Genomic DNA, 16,765 nt, shown 5'->3' with positions numbered 1-16,765 from the left:
CGGGAAATTGAACACACATGAAAAGCAATAAACGAACATAAGGATTTAAATGGATCGGTCTAGAATAACCTACATCTAGATACTAAACTAGGCCTTGTAACTTAGTAAACAAGATAACTTAAACAGGTTAGGGGCAGTTGTCCCGTCCCTCTTTTCTTGATCTAAATCCGGCCCAAGAGTCCTACAAACTAGCGGTGTTCACAGTCTCGTTTTGACGATTTTTAGGTCAAACCGTGAGCCAAACCCTTATTGACAATTTTTTTATCACCGAAAACCAAAGCCGAACCATTGAAAGTTAAAACGAACCAAACCAAACCGTTACGAACAGTTTGGTTCCGGTTAGGTTTCACGGTTTGGATTTATCGGGCCTATATAATAAATTGCAAAGTATATAAAAAAAAATTATCAACAGTTCAAACAAATTGACATTTAAGACCAAACTTGCGAAAATAAATGACAACACTCATTTCCAATTGAAAATAGTTCGTATATGCATTTGAAACTAATCTGAATGAGATTATATTTGTAAACAACAATTTCATAAAATTTTGAATCAGACATTAATATTACTTTCATCACTATGGAACTTGAATCAACTGGAGTAAACGGGATAGATAACAATAACAGGTTAAGATTACAACAATAAACTTGGAAGCAACTGATTCTAAAAAACAAAAATATAAACGAGATAGGTCGGTCGCATACATTTCACCATGACATGTAATACACATATATAAAAAAACGAAAATATGTCGTTCGATCTTACGATCCTGTCCGGTTTATATGGTTGGTTTATGATATAAACCGTATTAGCGTAAACCAATTTGTTCGATACATTTTGAAAATTTTGAAATCGGTTTTAGCGGTTCTTGGTTTAAACCGTATTACTGTAACCCATGAACACCCCTACTACAAACTCATCAGAAAGAACTCCTTCGCTCCTTGTCATCTTACAATTGTTTTAGTTTATTCATTAACTAATAACTTAGGGTGAAAAGACTTTTTAGTGAGAATTTTAAATGAACTTATGACTTTTTATGAAGGAGTTTCTAAAAAAGTGTTTGTATTAACTTATAAGCCAATAAGTCAATTAGTTGTTTTAATAAAAATGTTTGGTTTAACTTATTGATGTAAGAGTGTAATGGTTAAAGAGAGTTGTGTGGAATGGAGGGGTGTAATGGGTACTTCAAACCTATAAGTTGATAAGTTATCAAATCCCAACTTATTGAAAACCTCTTTTTTAGCCTTGTTGATAAGGAGAAAGGTAAAAGTCCTTATGTGTTTCTAAACACTTTATAAACACTAAAAGGACTGGGTGTTTAGGATTCCTTATGTTCATCAACTTATAACTTATAAACTTTTTGAAAAGTTAATAATTTGTATAAGATATTTGGCAAACCATAAGGCCTTATGGATTTTAACTTATGGAGAAGAAAAAATAAAGGGGTTTTAAAAAGTTAGGTATCTCTAACTTATTAACTTAATGGGTTTAACTTACTTATTACATCTCTCTAAACCTCAAAAGCCATTACAATTCTTTTAAAAAAGAGTGTTCTTTTTATTCATTTTGATTTTCTCATACATAAGCTAATCCAAATATTTTTTTTAAAACTTCTTTTAAAAAATCCATAAGTTAGTAAGTACTTTTAACAAAAAGTCCTTATTCACATGAATAAGCAATCCCAAACACACTCTTAATAAACCTTCACAAGTCGAGGAATAAAGAATCTCAAACACACCCTTATAATAACTTACTTTTAAAAGATAAATTCATAAACTTATAACTAACAATAACTTGGTTTATTAGTGCAATTTTGGTTTATTTGAATTATGGAGATCATAATCAACCGAATTATTATCGTTAATTCAGGAAAAGGATTATTAATATTGTTCTTATTATTAGTATAATACTTATAATTTTACTTGCAATGCGAAGCAGTATCTTATAAATGATCATAAAGATGTTTAAGCACTCAAGAAATAATTTATAGTACATATCTTATAAATAATTTCAGTTTATTAGTAATAGACAAAAAAAAATTGTATTGTTACCATTAGTTATTTTTTACTAATAGTGATTTGAACTATGAAGCTATTTATTCATCAAAGATTACCCGATTTGACCATTCATCGCAATTGCAACGTTTGACATTCGGAACAACCAACAATATAATACAATATCACGGTACAATTCGATCTGTCTCATCGTGTAAGTTGATAGTACACAAACATCTAAATGACTAGACTACAAAAACAAAGTGCCGTATCTCAATTTTTTAACACAATTTAGGTAATCATCTTTTGAGAAAAAGGCTCAATGTCATCCCCAAAGGTGGTGATGGTTGGCCATTATTATAAAAATAAAAAGGGTGGTGATGGATGGTGGAGCCTGGTGATGCAGGGTTCGGTCCTTGTTGGGACCATGATAATAGTGTAAAAGCAACCACTTGCCCCTTCTTTTGTTCTCACCCATTGCCCACCGGTCAAATACTTGTTCAGAGTGTACTTTTGCTCACTAGCCCAAATGCAACACTAACCATTTGAGTTAATATATTACCTAACCATGCCAGCCCAAACCCATAACCAATTAATCATTTTGGTTTGGTCGGTTGGTTTTTGTAATCTGGCAACTAAACCAATGAAGAGGAATGAGTTTAACAGGTGGGGTTCTATTGAAGTAAACTATGAACCAACTTTTACATGTTTAATCTAATCTTTTTAACTGATGTTTTATATTCATTGTTCGAACTGCTGCCGATAATATTCAAAGCAAAATCTAAGCCGAATAACACGTTTCCCGTTCAAAGGGTTAAAAGTAGAAAGCGTAAAAAGTTACATGATATAGTGAAAACATTATGGTGGTCGGTATAACATGTGAAAAATTGTTATACATGCTTGTGTAATATGTAAAAAATGTTATCCGTCTCAAATGTAAAACATGTTATCCGTCTCATGATATAACTTCAACTTAAATAAGTGACACTTGTGTATTCTATAGAAGTTATGGCTTGTATAAACTCATAAAACTAGTATAATATATATGTGAAGTGTATATAAGAAAAATCGTAGAGAATCCACCACCGAGGTCAGGAGTAGGGAGTAGGTGGCCTTGCATTGCATGTGGGTACAACAGTGACAGCCACACGTATCAACAAATGACATTTACAAAATCGGGTCCAGTGGATTATTATCTTGACGCGATAAACTTAGAAGAAGCATTCATGGTGAATAATATCTTCGATAGTGACAACACTTTGGGTCACTAGGTAAGGTCATAGATGAGATAAGACAAAACATGCACCAGTAAAAACACCCAATCCGAGTATCCGACCAATGGGTGATTATCCTTGACTGTACGCTAAGAAGCTTCTTTTCACTCTCTTTTGGTTTTTTTATGATTTGTACTTTTCTACACAATAAAGAGTCAACTGTCTAGTTGATCTTTTGTTGGGCCATTAGCTGTTGGACTATGTATGATTAGCCTTTTTCTATCATCCGGTTACCATTTTGTTAAATCAGCATTCGAAAGTGGAAATGGACCAAAGAAAACTGGTTTCTAAACCAACCCAAACCACCCTTCCAACCTGACCCTACTCGACAGTTTGGATGCCAGCGGTGACAGATTTTCAACGTCTATTATCGATGGGTCGAAAGTCACGAGACTTAAAATTTTCTTTTCTTACCCTACGTTTCGGGTTGGCAATCGCGCCGGGTTCGGTCCGGTCAAACAATTAAATCTCTATATATATTTAATCATTCAACTAAAACACCAATTTAATCATTCGATTCAACTTACCGTTCTTACACATAAAAGAACCAATTTTTTTAAACAAGCAAATACAATGTGCGAGGGGAAAGATGAGTACCAGAAATGACAAGATGCGAGGGGAAATATGAATACCCCGAATTCATATTCAAATACCGAATTCACATAATCAAAAGACGCAAATTCATGAAAGGGGATCAAATTCAGTTACCAATTCTTCCAATAATTCTAAACCCTAACATACCAAAAAAAAAGTTGAACATGGTGCTTGCCTATTGTCTGAGGTGTGATTTATGAGCACTCATGAATCGACCCTAGTCTAGTGGTCTAAGTTTCTTCGAACCGTCTGCTTCTGCTTCTGTTCGATTTTAAATTTCACACCTTAGCGCCCAAACAAAAACTCTTATGTTTTGGTTGTTCGATCAGGTTTAAAAGTGTGGACTTATTGTGAGTTTTTTTTAAAGAATATATCATTTGGGCTTGGGCTTTTTTGTTTTAAAAAAATTGAGTTTATGGGACTTTCTTTATGTTTATTTGGTAAACGGTTTCCCGTTCTTCGACTTACAGGAATTTATTTTTAAATGATTCAAGTGTGGGACGGACACAATAATATGGATGGACCGGATACAAAAAATATAGATGGACCGGAATCAATGCATATAATTATATTTTATTTTTTGGGGAAAATTTACCCTACTAAGCGAAAAAGTTAGATGATCAGTCGCTAGATACCAGTTCCCCCTCATGGCCCAAACCAATTCATAACCCGACTGATTCTCTTCAAACCGGTTTTCAAACATACCCAAACCAAATTATATAGGGTTCGAATATTTCCCACCAAAATCGGTTTATGACCCAAATCGGTTTCTCCTCAAACTGACATTGATCAACATTGTTCAAACTATAGCTCGAACTTGTTTGGGATAAGACCGCAGGAACAAGACGAAAACAACCTAAATTTACCAGTTATGGGTGTTAAAATCCGTTTAAACCACAAAAATAATCTAAATTTGCCAGTTAGGTGGTTTACAATTAAAGAAAAAACGGATTTCGGGGTCCGGTTCACATTTGGTTTACATTTGGAATTAGCCGCCAAAACGAAATTTAAAAAATACTAAACGATAATTTGACCAACTTTTCACATATAAATTAAACAATTATCTCTCTCTTTCTCTCCTATATATAATACACAAGTTAAGAAGTTTAAGAGGTATCTAACTCATTGCAACCAGTTCGAAAAAAAAACTCATTGCAACAAGTATAATTGTTGAGCATCCATTTTCTTAATTTTAAGGGCTAATAGTGTCTTTTTATCAACACATCTGATTTGGTATTATATTATTACACTTTCCCCTTTATCTTTGAATTTTTTTTTGTAAATATAACCAATATTTACATTTTAACCCCATCATCTTTCTACACATATTATTCAAATATGTTTCTTTTACTATTTCTTGTATATCCTTTTGTATATTGTATTTAAAAAAAAATTAAACATACGGTTGCAAAGTTCTTTTATTTATCTACGCTTTGTGATAAATTTTAGTCAAAACCGAGGTGAGGATTATAAATTATAAGTCATAGTTGCATCAATCTACAAGTTTTTAAAGCATAAAAGTTTTAACTTAATTTATTTAGCAGTTTTAATTTAAATATAATTACAGTTTTGTCCTCTTAACTTTACTCAACTGTAGTAAATATATGAATTAGTTTCAATTTTGGTCCTTTATCCACTCATATAATTGACAAGTTTATTTATTTATTTTTGTTTCATTCTATATATCTATATATATATATATTATGTTATAAAAACACCAAACATATCGTTGTGAGATGCTTATTTTTACTAACATTTCTATATAATTTTTGTTCAAACTATCATCTCTACAGCATCACACTAGTTAACTAATAGTAATATTAAAGAAGTAATAAAAAAACCAAGTTTCTTTATCTATATAACATAACACAAATAATTATTCACGTTTAAAAATCAGACAATATATATATATATATATATAATCTTACAATTTCAACTAACTTTGTGCAGTCTGTGTTGTACCTTACGCTTGAAATGGGTGTACCTTGCTTACCTCATTTTGGTCATCTGTCCAATTGTCAAGTGTTTGCTACGTGTCTGGTTTCCGTCTTGCCCGCAGCTTCTACCCACAATTTCAGCTTCATATCTCGTGAAACACATATTGTAATAAGTTGTCGCCTTCTTTGAATCCTCTTTTCCTCTGGTTCGTCTGATGTATGGATTCACCCATTTGTTGTCATGATTCTTTCGTTTTACAAGTCAATTTGACTTATTTTAGGTATGATTATTGTTAATTTACCAATTTCTTCTATTGTAATTAGGGTTTGTGCATAACATATTTTGGGCATTGATTAATTTTTTCATTTGAACATGTGTTTTGATGTGTTTAAGTTTGGTGTGGGGATGTCGCTGGTGTTACGATTTTTCATCATCTGGTTTAACCAGGTCGATTTTCGTATATCCCTCAGCTGTTGTTGTCGGCTTTGTTGAGTCAAAGATTTGACCTAAGTAAGATATATGGAAGATTGGAATCTTCTCAACCTCCTCATAATTCTCTAAGTACGGATCCGAGCACACCTTAGACCTCCGAGCAAGCTTTTACTTAGCCGGGCATGATATTTTGTCTATCGGGCAGGGTTTGTAAATTAGTGTATTACCGGGCAAGGTTCACTAGTTTATGCAAATCCGGGCAAGGTTCACTTTATCAAGCAAGTCTGTTCTTCAGAGCCAAGTAAAGTTCACTCCCGAGTAAGCTTCTAGATAACCAAGCTCATGAAGCCAAGTGATTGGAAGACCGGGCAAGGTATTCATTAATAATTGTGGTCCAAGTAGGCTTGATGATTTAATGAAATATTTAAGTAACATCGGGCAAGGTTCAACTCAAGCAAGGAACAGTGCTGCCGAGCACACTTTGCTAATAAGCTATTTTCTAGCAAAGAGTTGAAAGGGACCATTGAAAAACAAGGTTGATCGTAAGGGTTTGTCGGGCAAAGTCTGGCAAAGTCAAGAAGATTGAAGTCTACCCGGTGAGTATTTTACTTGGTAAAATACTCTTCAAGTAAAGTCTACCCGGAAACTGATCCCGGGCACACTTCTATGTTACCAAGTTCTGAAGGATGGCAGAGCACACAGCCTACTCGGAAAATGAATATTGTTGCAAAGCCTACCTGGAAGACTTGTTTTACACTTAGAATAATTCTGAATATGTAATTTTAAATATGAATTATTGTTGGGTTTTAACAAGATTATCAAAGTGATAAAATCCTTATTTTACCAAAAACGCAGCGGATATAAGTTTTAAATCTTGTTAGTTTTAGTGTATAGAACCAATTCAATACATGCAAAACCCAAACCCAGATCCAAATACGAATTACACACTATCAAACACATGCATGTCACTATAAGTTCATGCATGTTAAACTACCTTTCAAGTAACCAAAGAAGTGTGAAAAGGATGATGATTGAAAGACAAGAACTTGAATATGGAAGCTCCTCAAGCTAGTATACCCCAAGCTTCAACAACACACCTTCTTAGCTAGGATTTAAACACTTGATTAACACCTTCTTCCTTGCCTTAGTTTGGCCGAAATCAAGAGAAAGAAAGGAAGAGAGAATTGATGTTTACTTGCATGTATGTTGTGTGTGTTATATGAAAAATGAAAGAGAAAAGTTTGGTTTTATTCAAAGCCATCTTTCTCTCCACCAATCAAACCCTTTGCATGTCTCCACTCAATAATAAAAAAATAATATATTTGAAAGAGTTATTATCTTTTTCTTTTATAAAACTTTAAACATATATATATATATATCCATACATATATACTTTTATAAGTTTATAACTTATAACTTATAAAACCTATTATATGTTAAGAGACATGCTTGGTTATTATTATTCACATATTGTTATTTAACCAACTTAAATAACACTATGTAATGTTCTTTCATAAAACGTAAATCATCCATATGTTTGTTTATTACACAAGTACATTTTATTTAGAACCCCCTTTCCAAATAACTCAAGTGTTAATATTCATTTGTTATGATCACATCATATATGAACGAATATTATCGGTGTTTGTCTAGCTTGTTATTGGGTATGACCCGACTTGGATCATAACGTACTAGCCACATCAATTTAATATGTCTCTTGGGCAGACCGAGTCCAACAATTATCATTTGGGGTTTCCAGAAGGAATGAAAACTGCCCTTGGATGGCATGCCTATAAATAGAATAATTTAGGGCACGCCTCCTACGGATTCTAGCCTTTACACTTTTCGGATAAGAAAGAATATTTCTTGAAAGTGACGGCTGTCTTAGGATTCGTAAGGATAAACTTTCCCTTCAAGAAACCCTAAATCGATTACCCTTTGTATGATGAACATTATATGAATGGAAATCTTTTGAGTGAATCTTGTGTGTGTTAATTACCTCTGATTATTGTTTAGCAACCACATCGTTTGTTATTGATTCCGCCTTTAACAAATGGTAATCTTTCTAAATATAGCAACCCGTCATTAACTCCCTTGTCGACACATTTATTTGTGTGAGTTATGACTTGATTTGAGTAAGATCCAGCTGAAATCGGGGACCTGAAAAGTGGTATCAGAGCTTGTTGCTGCTATTTTGGAAAGTTTCATGTTGCTGATTGAAGATTTGAAGAAAGATGACGTAAGCAGACCACTGTTCCATTGAAAAGTGACGTCAGCAGCTCTGTTCTTCATTTTTCTTCCAGATCTACAATCTTTTGGTGTTTTCTCTTCCTTATTTCATTTAAAGCTTTATTTTTTATATATAAATCTTGTTCTAATCGCATCAGACACATCAGATCTGAACAACCGGTTTTCAGACCTGATTATTTTTGAACTTTGTTTTTACTAAGAAATTGATTTTGATTTTTCAAAATGTCTGGTTATGAAGAACAAGAAGTGTCTACTAACAAGATTCCTAGACTGTATGGACAGGAAAATTTCACAAAATGGAAAGTCTTGTTTGAAGCAGCCGTTTGCTATAATGATGTGGATATGTGGAAGTCAATCAAGGAAGGTCCACAAGGCACTGAAGAGGATGGTGCAAATCCAGCTGCAACTGCTGCTGTGAGAGAAAGAATGAGAAAAGTAGATGACAAGGCTTTAGCAATGTTAAAGTTAGGTCTATCTTGGGAGATACTTACCAAGGTTGCACATCATCCCACCGCAAAGGCAATGTATGATGCAATACTTGAAATATTTGAGGGAAACACTGAGCTGAAAAACATCAAGAAGCAGAGACCGAAACAACAGTTAGAGAGGTTCAAGTATAAAGATGGAGAAAGGTTGAAGTTTATTCTTGAAAGGTTCTTATCAATAGTGAATGATCTCAGAACCACATATTATGTCATGACTAACTTTGATTTGAATACCAAGGTGCTCAATTCAATGCCAAAGGAATGGTACACTGCTTGCAAATTCATCCTTCAGAAGCACAACTTCAGTGATTTGAAATTAGATGATGTAGTGTGCTTCCTTCAGGCTGTAGAGATTGAGATGATAGAAAATGAGATGATTATGGAGGAAAGACCTTGCTTCAATGTTTCAAGTGCATTAATTGCACCCATGGGAAACTTGACCACCAAGAATCAACAGCAAATTCCCATTATTGAAGAACCAATTGAGCATAATGCTGATACTCCAAAATGTTTTGTTGGTGGTAGCACAAGTAATCTTGGAAACCAGCAAACATTCAATGTGCAACTGATTGATGACACTGATTCTGCCTCAATGGCAAGTGGGCATGTACCTCATACTATGGTGGAAATGGTCAAGGTAGTGAAACACAGGCCTTGTTTTCAATGTTTACAGAGTCATATAATGCTTTTGTTGCAAAGAATTTAATTTACACAAGTGTGGTACAAGATGATCTTGAGCAGATAGATGCTGATGACTTGGAGGACATGGATTTGAAGTGGCAAGCAGCCATGTTGGCTCTTAGAAGCAAGAGGCTATACAACAGGACTAGTAGGTCACTCCTATCAGGGCCTAATGAAAGAATTGGTTTTGATAAGTCAAAAGCCATTTTCTATAATTGTCAACAGCCTGATCATTTTGCAAGAGAATGCAACATGCCAAGAAACTTTCAATTGAACCAGTTTCAAAACCAACCAAGAAATCAGCAACCTCAATATCAACAGAATCAACAGAGAACCAACAACGACAACTTCAACAACAACTATAATCCCAACTTCAACAACTTCCAGCCTCAAATGAACAATCATAATCAAGGACTGCCTCATAATCAAGGTTTTCAGAGAAACAACAACCAAAACCTTCAAACTGTTCCAAGCAACACTATTCCAGCCAACCAAAATCAGGTCAGAAATCAAGGAAATGTTGCTGTAACCACACAGCATGAGGGTGGTTTTGATTGGAGCAATCATGAAGAAGACATTGCAGATGATATCAAGAAAGCAAATGCGGCATTCATGGCCATAATTGAGAAAGAAACTGGATCATAATCTCAGGTACACTCTGCTCCTACTATTGATTTAAATGAAATTATCAATGAGTTAAAAGTAAAGGTAGGCAAGCTGGAAAGTGAGTGTTTCAAGAAACAAAGTATTATCAATGGGTATGAGGCTAGTGAGATGATTAGTGAAGAAAGGATGACGAGTCTTGAAGATGACTGTATCAGTAGCTACAGAGCTCAGAAAAGGTTCACAACTGAAATAGAAGGGTTGGAGAAAATTATTATAGAAGAGAAGGTGCAGAACATAAAACTGCAAGTTGACAATGAATTCTTAAATAACGTGGTCTCCACTGGAAACATCTGTGGTATTCTAAACCAAATAAAAGAAGAAGACAAATACAAGGCAGTGCCACCACCATTCAACAACAACTTTATGCCAAAAGTTGATAAAGAGAAAAGAGATGCATATCTACAACAATTCAAAGATGTTTTTCAAGACAAAGAAGAATTTGTGGATTTGTATAAGAATGTTGAGGTGAATGAAGAAGGAGAATTTGTAGTTAAGAAAGATATGAAAGAAGAAAAGTCAATTGGAATTCAAGTATTTGAGGATGACTTTGATTCAATTGATTTGAATCAAGATGAGTTGAGTGATTTGAGTGATCAAATCACTGATGAGGAAATTAAAGCTGCTGAAAGAGGAAGAAATACAAGAAACCAGAATCCGTTGACAAACTTCCAATGTATCCACTTGTCACACCAAGAATGAAGAAACAGAATGAAAGAATGAAGAGAGAGCATGTGCCCTTTGACATATGTGAAAAGAAGAAGGTAAATTACAATGCTGTAAGGCCTCCAAGCAAAGCAGTATTGGAAAAGATAAAGTAGAACAACAAGAAAAAGGTGAATGAAAATGTGGATGTTGAAAACTTTATCCCAATTTACCCTGTTTTCTCTAATCATGAGGTGCTTGATATTAGAGAAGTGGAAACCATGGAATAATATGAGAAGAGACAATCAAGACATAGAGAGAGTCAAGATGAAGAACCATTGAATATGCAAAAGATTATGTTTGTAAAGAGCAAGACTGAAAGACAAGACATCAAGATTGAGGAGTTTGTTCCTTTCTCAATCAGTTTTGTTAGTCTAAAAAAATAAGAAGACCATTGGTGTCAAAAAACCTAGACCAAGTGAAATGTTTAGAAAGGGAAATGATCATGAGAAATACAAAGGAAAGGTTTGGTGCAAGAAGTGTGATGAGTATGGTCATCACACAGACTCTTGCAATGAAAGACTCAAATTCAAACCTTTTCATGTTCCTAATGAAACAAAGTATGGACAAGACTTTGTTGTGTATAAGCAAAAATATGATGAGTACCTGGGAAAAGGAAAGACTTATGAAAAGGAAGATCTGAAGAAAGAAACCCAGAAGCCATCAGTAAAAGCCAAGAAACATGTGGCTGAACAAGATCAAAGGAGTAAATCTCCTGTTAAGCATGATAGAAATATCAAAAAGAACTTTCAACCCTTGAGAATCATTCCTAAGAGGGATACACAATCTGTCAAATCTGATAGTTCTCAAGGATCACCAAACAGTGAAAAGACAAGAATCAGAGGTGTATTTCCTAGAAAGAAACCAACTGAACTTACTGGTGATGAAAAGTTTCTAAGGAAACATGGGTTTGAACCTGATGGATTCCTTTGGAAACCCAAGGCTGAAACTAAGGTTGAGACAGTTGCTGATATAAGAGACTACTCTGAAAAGAAAGACTATGTGGTGAAGGAGTGTGACACTGCATCAGAAGACTGTCTAAGCTCAACCTTATTTGTTAAAACCCCAAGAGAATGTGGCTATGAGATAGACAATTCAGACAATATAGAAGTCACTCATGAAGATCCTGAACCAACAACACTCACTTCCCAAGCTGCCACTGAAACTGAAATAGATGAGTTGCAAGCTGAAACAGCTTGCACTTCATCACTTAACTGATCAAATTCTTTCTTTTGTGCAGGAATAGTCCACTCCTCTGAATGACATATGGCATATGGATAGTGGTTGTTCTAGGCACATTAGTTGTGAGAAAAGATCACTTGTCAATTATGAAGAAAAGTTTGAAGGTCCTGTAGCATTTGGAAGTGATGAAAATGGTGGAAAAATTGTTGGAAAGGGAATTTTAACAAATGGAAAAGTGTCATTTGATAATGTGTTTCATGTTTAAGGTTTTCAGTACAATTTGCTAAGTATATCACAAATGTGTGATAAGGGGTACAAAGTCAGTTTTGATGATTCACATTGTTTCATCCTAAAACCTGAGTTTGTAATCCCACCTGAAATGATTATGATGATGGCACCAAGAAATGGCAATCTATATGAATTGAATATGAAAGAAGCTGTTTCAAGGGGAGGTGCATGTTTTGTATCCAAAGCCACTGAAAATGAGTCAAAAATGTGGCATAGGAAACTTTGTCATGTGAACTTAAAGAACATGAATAGACTTGTCAAAGGTGAGCATGTAATTGGCTTACCTACAAGAGAGTTCAAATTGGAAGATCATTGTAGTTCATGTCAGAAAGGAAAACAACACAAATCTACTCATAAGACAAAGCTCATCAATTCAATTGATCAAGTACTTGAGTTACTCCACATGGATCTCTTTGGTACTTTGAGTGTGCCAAGTATTCGAAAGAAAAGATATTGTCTTGTGATCATTGTTGACTATTCAAGATATACTTCGGTTTATTTCCTAAGTACCAAGGATGAGACTGCTGAGTTGATTAAGGGATGTGTAACAATGATTGAAAACAAACTGAGTACGAAGGTTAAATGATGAGAAGTGACAACGGTACTGAGTTCAAATATGGAGTTATGCAAGAGTTTTGTGCAGAAAAAGGAATACTTCAACAATTCTTAGCTCCTAGAGCTCCTGAACAAAATGGTGTTGCAGAAAGAAGGAATAGAACTTTGATTGAAGCTGCAAGAACAATGTTAGCAGATGCTAATTTACCTGTTACTTTTTGGGCTGAAGCCATAAATACAGCCTGCTATGTTCATAACAGGGTACTTGTCAACAAAAGGCATAACAAAACTCCTTATGAAATATTCCACAATAGAAAGCCTTATATCAAGTTTTTCAAGCCCTTTGGATGCAAATGTTTTCTTCTGAACACAAGGGATTACTTGAACAAGTTTCAAACAAAATCTCTAGATTGTTTCTTTGTTGGATATTCTACACATTCAAAAGCATACAGAGTATATGTGAAAGACCATTTGAGTGTTATAGAATCAGCTGACATCATCTTTAATGAGAATCTATTCAATATAGTTGATGGTGCAACATGGTTGTTTGATCATGAGAAGTTGATAAGGTCTTTCAAGATGTATCCTGAAGACTTTGATGACTCATTCTACAAGACCAGTGTAGTTGAAGAGACAAAAAGGAAATCATTGGACTTAGAAGAGCTGTGGAAAAAGGTTGCTAGAAAAGAAAAGGAATACACTTTTGTGAAGAATTCCTCAAGTGATATTGTTGAACAAGATCAAGAAGATAATCAAGAAAACAATCACAGTCCTGAACAAGATCATCCTGATATCAGTCAAGACAATCAAGAAGTATAGAATGATCAAATTCTGAATGAGGAAAACACAAGTGACCAAGCAAATGAAGAAGAAGCTGCATCTACTGCAAGCTTTCAAGATCCATTTCAAATATTGAACTTAGAAAACAATGGTGCATCTACTTCAGGACAAAATAATGAAAAAGCACCAGAATTTCATGATGCAGAAACTAATTTGATCACTGAAGAACCAGATCTCAATGAATCAAATCTTGACCCAAATGTGTCTGCAGATATGATTGTTCAAACTCCTTATGTAGAAAAGAATCATCCTTCTGAAAACATCATTGGAAATTTGTATGAAAGAGTTACAAGAAGTCATTATGAGATTGCAAACATATGTCTTTACTCCTGCTTTCTATCCCAAATAGAGCCAAAGAACATTGCTTAAGCACTAAAAGACAATAGTTGGGTGGAAGAAATGCAGGAGGAACTAACACAGTTCAGAGATTTACATGTGTGAGATCTTGTTGATAGGCCAATAGGAACTAGCACAGTTTCAGAAACAAAAGGGATGAAAGGGGTTTGGTGATTAAGAATAAAGCTAGGCTTGTAGCACGGGGATGCCTTCAAGAAGAAGGAATAGACTTTGAGGAAGTCTTTGCACCTGTTGCAAGACTTGAAGCCATCAGGATCTTTCTTGTATATGCTGCCTCAAAGAACATTAAGGTGTTCCAGCTTGATGCTAAGTCTGCATTCCTAAATGGAAAGATTGATGAAGAGGTGTATGTTTCTCAACCTCCAGGTTTTGAGGATCCTTTGTATCCAAACATGGTGTATAAGTTAAATAAAGCCCTATATGGATTTCATCAAGCTCCTAGAGCTTGGTATGATGAGCTGTCAAATCATCTTCTTGAAAATGGCTTTCAAAGAGGAGCAATTGACAAGACACTCTTCTACAAAAGAAAGGGATCAGATTTTCTTCTACTACAAGTTTATGTGGATGACATCATCTTTGGATCTACAAATGAGCAAATGTGTATGGAGTTTGAAGGGGTAATGAAATCCAAATATAGCATGAGCTCTATGGGAGAAATGAACTTCTTTCTTGGACTGCAATTTCAAAAAAAAGCTGAAGGGACTTTCATTTACCAAACCAATTATGTGCAGGACATTTTGAACATGTTCAATTGTCATGAGTACAAAACTGCTTCAACTCCAATGGACACTAAAGAAAAGATGATTGCTGATGAAAAGGGGGAGCCTGTAGATGAACATGAATACAGAGCCAAAATTGGATCCCTGATGTACCTTACTGCAACAAGACCAGATATTATGTTTGTTGTATGTGTGTGTTCAAGATTCCAATCAAATCCAAAAGTCTCCCATATGAATGCTGTGAAGAGAATATTTTAGATATTTGAAGGGAAGACTAGACTTGGGAATTTGGTATCCAAAGAATGAATCTTTTAATCTGATTGCCTACATAGACAGTGATTATGATGGCTGTAACATGAGTAGAAAGTCAACCTCAGGAGGATGTCAATTTTTGGGTGAAAGGCTAGTGTCATGGCAATGCAAAAAGCAGACTACTGTCTCAATATCCACTGCAGAAGCTGAATATATTGCTGCATCTGCATGCTGTGCACAAGTTATTTGGATTCAAAACCAGATGCTGGACTATGGTTTGAATTTTCTGAATACCCCTATTCTTATTGATAATACTGCTGCATATTTTACTGTTAAGAATCCAGTTCAACATTCTAAGACTAAGCACATTGAAATCAGACATCACTTCATAAGAGATTGCAGTGAAAAAGGCTTGATTGAAATGCAAAGGGTTGATACAAGTGATAATTTGGCAGACCTATTCACCAACCAGGTTCAACTCTCTTCTGAAAGCCCTGGGAATGATCAACTCTGATGAAATCTGATTAAGGATGTATGCCTAGTTGTGTACCTCTATGTGTTAACTGATTATATTGTTAGATGTTGCACAAACTTAATGTTAAGTGAATATGCTTGATTATGTTATTTGATATGTTGACTGCTATGTGCTTTAACTGATTATGAGTGAAACATTTTGACATGATTCATTTGATTGATGTTTTTACATGTTTATCAGTTAATGTGCATTTGTGATGTTAGGATGAGTGTTCTTGTTATGAATTACTTGTTAATATAAGCTTATCTGACATCACTGCTTGTTTGCTTGAATATGTGCTTTATCTGATCATCTGATGTTGTTAGGATAGGCTAAATCTTGAATGTTAGTATTGTTTGCTTGTCTTGATAATGTTATGTTTGATTAAGATTTGATTATGTTACAACTGTTTGTGTCAAAATGAGTCTTATGTCAAAATTAAATGATAAAATGAATTTTCTAATGAATTTTGCAAACACTTTATTTTGGTCAAAACATGAGCAAGTTGATTAATGGTGTAGAGATATGATAAGATTATTCAGTTCAAGCTTTAAAGAAGCTCAAAAGAAGGATTTTTAAAGGAAAGTCTCAAGTAGTTATTTTTGCTGAAAATTATGTCATTTGCCCAGTTGGAAGGACATGCACTTGTGTATGTTTGGTCCTAAAATCTCTATAGATTCAAAGGATAGCCATTAACATGAAAACTAAATGCATTTGGGGCAATTATAACTTGTTTCTTATTCCTTCACTTAAAACTATGTCAATAACTCTGACTTTGAAAGTACATATATTCACATGTATGTTTGGTCCTGTTGACCAATTGTGGTCAAATAGGATAGCCATTTACGTGCCAATGAAGAGAAATTGGGGTGATTGAATAATAAACTGAACTTATGTGGGAAATGATCGTATATTGGCTACTTAGCCAATCATATGGATTTAACAGGCTAAAAGGATGGTTGCTTTCCCATGATGATGTAAAATCAAAGGTGATATAAACATAATGAATATGCTAATCTTTGTGTGGAGAAACATAGTTGT

The sequence above is a fragment of the Bidens hawaiensis genome, unplaced genomic scaffold, assembly GCF_021521415.1.
Source record: "Bidens hawaiensis isolate Kalapana, Puna unplaced genomic scaffold, B.hawaiensis_p1.1 tig00018490_1, whole genome shotgun sequence".
Lineage (NCBI taxonomy): Eukaryota > Viridiplantae > Streptophyta > Magnoliopsida > Asterales > Asteraceae > Bidens > Bidens hawaiensis.
The sequence above is the reverse complement of the archived record's forward strand: the minus strand, read 5'-3'. Positions refer to the sequence as shown.